The 4,080-nt window shown below is 36.2% G+C and overlaps 1 protein-coding gene across 1 annotated transcript in view; it reads left to right on the forward strand.

Moving 5' to 3' along the window:
• Positions 1 to 104: 104 nt before the first annotated feature.
• The window catches only part of LOC101858115 (oxysterol-binding protein-related protein 6), a gene marked incomplete in the record, with an annotated part of 164,943 nt that continues 160,967 nt past the window's right edge, over positions 105 to 4,080 (forward strand). The window contains 2 exon segments of the mRNA XM_035970632.1: positions 105 to 266; positions 2,312 to 2,580.

A 4,080-nucleotide genomic window follows, 5' to 3' on the forward strand; every position in this document is an offset into this window, starting at 1 on the left:
TAATATTATAATGTCTTGATTTTACCTCTAGTAAAATTGCGATTTGTTTCTTGTACGGAGCGCGAAGCTACCCCGGTGTGTTGACATTTCCGGGTAAGGTCGAATGTCGAAGTTGATCACATCGTCTCGTCTCTCAGGCTCAGACTCAGAGGCCAGACGGATCTTCTCACTCAATACTTTGAATGTGAGAGAACACGGAACTCGTTCATTCGGAGGAGTGTCACTATTTCTGTGTGAAGATATGTGTGTTTGAGCCAATGCTTAAGGTTGTCTTTACAATTCATAATTTCAGTAGGCTAGTTCTCTAATCTCTGGGAGTCGCGAAAAAGTTGATTCGTCTCCTCTCTCCAACTCGTCTCTTCTTTATTCTTTTTTTTTAGTTCTTGTCTGGCGAAGTGTAGATCTCTAGATCTAGATCTAGAGTCTAGATTTCTAGTTCACTAACTAAAGAAATGGACAAGAACCTTTGCCATTGCAACAAACTTGCCAGCCTACTTTAAATGGACATCTTATTAAACTATGATTTCTTATGGCCTTTCATTTCTTATAAAAAAACAAACACATTTTTGGCCTCTTGATAATCTAGATCTAGATATGTATAGATTCTAGATCTAGATCTAGATTCTACAGTTCTTGTTCTTCAATCTTGCAAGCTTCTCCACTCTCCACTGATTAACTGCCTTCAAATTGCAATGATTCAGTGCATGTCAAATTAATAGTAGTTTGACGGGGTGGGGCTGGGTAACAGGGGTGGGGCAGGGTAACACCCCCCCTCCCTAAAAGTCCACCCCTCCCTTGGATCTGTTTGGATCTTTCGAAATTCACTTTTTTTTGTAGAGTCTATAGATGGGTATGAACCAGAGATTTTAAGACTCTTCATTGTATTTATTCAGTTGTTTCTCTAGATCTAGATTTCTAGATCTAGATCTAGATCTAGATTCTAGTCCCTAATTTGGACAATAATTAATTCCCTCAGTTTTGGTCTAAATCTGGCAGCTCTTAGAGAGGACAAAACAACTTTTTTAAATCTTAAGAGACAATAAAATTGAAATTATTGTTCATTGCAGGTGTGTGTGTGTGTGTGTGTGTGTGTGTGTACTGGGGGGGAGGAGGGGGTGGGGTAACAAAATATATGCACTGTTAAAAAATTTGAGAGCTGAACTAAAATGTATTGCAAGTTGTACAGTTCCATCAAAGTTGAATCCAGGGATGTAAATCTTCCTGCTTTTTCCGATTTTTCCAGCCCACTTGCCATTTGTCCCCCCAGCTTTTTACAAAAGTCTACTATAAACAACACATATATTAAAATTAGAGATTATTTGTTGTAAAAGAAGAGGGTAAAAAAACCAAAATATAATTTAGTGTCTAATTTCAGTCAATGCGTGCGCAGTATATTTTCTGGCTTTTTTTTTCAAACTTGTTTACATCCCGGTGAATCCCACTGACTTTTATTTTAAAAGATAAAATGTCATTTGAATAGCATGGAGAGGGCTGTAGAATTTCTTTCGACCAGAATTAAAAAAAAATTTTTGGGGAAAAGATTAGGATTTTAGAAGTGTTCCATATAGAATCTTTTTTATATATATATATATATATATAACATAGACCTTACTATAATGGTCATCCGTGGGTGAAATCCACTGCTTTCACGAACAGGAATTTAGTGCTACTTTGTTTTCAACTATTGATACTAAATAAAGTTAAACTCAGGTTATAGTTTGATCTAGCAAGTTTTAAAATGTAATTTATGCTTTGCTTTGTTTTTCTACTAAAGGAGCATTTTGAAGTGCGCAACAAACTGTTGGTCAACTGGTTCAAATGCAAAATTAATGAAAGAAGAGTCACACACATTATATATAGAAAGTTTGCTCTGAATTTGTTAGCTGATTATTAGAGCAATTAAACTGCTGTGCATCAGATTTACTGCTCTTTAACTCTAAAAACAATCTTGACAGGTTTTTATATAATATAAGACTAGGAAAGCTATTTTTGCCTAGTGTTGAGAGAGTTAAAACTTAAAAAATTAGCTTTTTTTTTTTCAGATTTTTCAGTGACGGAGCTTTTTTTGAAGTGCCCATCAGAACTTCTTTTTATAGAGATAAAAGTTAGGCCGCATAATTTTGACTAGTAAAAATTCTTCCACACTAGTGTAAGTTACGGAGTGCCAATGCAGATTCCCTGGGAAAAAAGATTGCCTCTTTTATCTCCTATATTCTGAATTCTAAAGCATAAAAAAAAGTACAGTACGGTATTCAGATTGCCTGTGTTCTAAAGACTTAAACTCATTTTATTTTAAATTCTGCCTCTTTAGTCAAACTTCTTTGAATTTTATGTACAAACATTTGTTTTAGACACTAGTGACCTCAAGTGCACTTTTACTTAAATCTATTCCAAACTGACCCATCAGTTGTTGCCTTTCAATGTTGAATATCAAGTCTGTCAAAGGAGTCTGAGATAGATTGTGTGGATGTTTTTCTGTCTACTATGACTGAGTTTTCACGTCAAGAAGATTCTCTTCCGTGCTTTGGATATTCAGCCTGAGGACTGTCAAGTTTGGCTGCACATGAACCACTGTACCTGGTGAGTTTTCTACTAACTGTAGAAATATTTTTATCAGGTTGGAAATCTTTATTGTGGTGTTCTTGTACCGTTTGAATAAAACATTTTTTTCCCCTCTTCATTTGACTAGAGGTGATGTGGGCAACCGACAGTTTATTAGAGTCAGTAAAGTTGCACTTCATATATATTGGAAACCTTCCTATTTTTGCAAGTAGTAACGTATACAAACTGATGACAAAACATGCCTTTATGTAGTATGTATGTGTGTTGGTGTAGTATGAATGTATATATTATATATTATATATTATATATGTGTGTGTGAGTATAAGTGTGTAGGTGTGTGCGTGCTTGCCCAGTGTATGTTTAAAATGTCCGATGTGCTGCACCAATGCATGTAATTGCTGAACCATATGTTAAAATGTGTGGATGTATATGGGCCAAAGGCCTTTCAAATCGATAAATCATTTTGAAATCTTAATCTTTACCACCAGGCCCTTTTTCTGCTAAGTTTTGCCTATGTAGGAAAAGGAGCTTCCAGTATATGTACACCTTCACAGCGCCTTTTGCCATCTCTGTCAATTGTCTGAGAGGTACGATCCAAGCCTTATTTAACTAATGTAAATTTTCCCCGCCATGATACATACCGCCAGCCAAATGACCATCGCCGGAGGTACAGAGTCACCCTGCACATGGCGCACAACACCCACTGGTTGGCTACTTGATAATTTTTCTCCCTCAAGAAAGACGTAGAGATTGAGAAAGAGAAGACTTTTCAAACACAAATTGCCCGAGAACTGGGCGAAGATTCGATTCTGGAACTGATTCCCACAATTAATGGTACGGAAACGGAAGAAAAGTTCCGACTCTTTTTACGAGAACACGAACGGTTACCAGTTACTTTAATCATTAAAATCTTATCTTTTTTTTAAAGAAAACATGTTTGAAAAATATAAATGGATGCTTCGTAGTGCTCCGAAATCAAGGTTATCCTAAATTCTGAATATGTTCGGAACCAACCAGGTAACCACCAGAAGAAATCACATCTTTACAAAGTAAGTAATTTTGTTCGGAGTCGATTCCTACGATTCCTAGCTCTTTCAAGAATCAGGAATCTTGCCGCCCAGCACCAGAATGCTCTGCAGAATCATGTTCCCTGATGTTGGGTGGTCGAGGATATTATATAAACATACAACAGAGTAACCCTGTTAAGTTGCTGTTCCACCACCGTCATGCTTGTCCTAAGGTAAGGGTAGAGGTATTTAACGAGGTTTGACTCTATTCTTGAAAGAAATGAATACATCAAAATGAAACTTTTTGTGTGGATGTAGTACAGTTGGTTATTGGTAGAGATGGCCTTATTTATGGGGGAGAGGAAGGGAAGGGCTTTTACAAAAAAGATATATTTTTTTTAGTGGTTGGAAAGGGGGGTCAAAAAATATTATTAAAGATACGCGTTACTTGAAATGTTTTTAAAAAATATATTGCCTTTAAATATTATAACACCATTGTTGAGTGTCATTT

This window comes from Aplysia californica, unplaced genomic scaffold (assembly GCF_000002075.1).
Source record: "Aplysia californica isolate F4 #8 unplaced genomic scaffold, AplCal3.0 scaffold00297, whole genome shotgun sequence".
Taxonomy (NCBI): Eukaryota; Metazoa; Mollusca; class Gastropoda; order Aplysiida; family Aplysiidae; genus Aplysia; species Aplysia californica.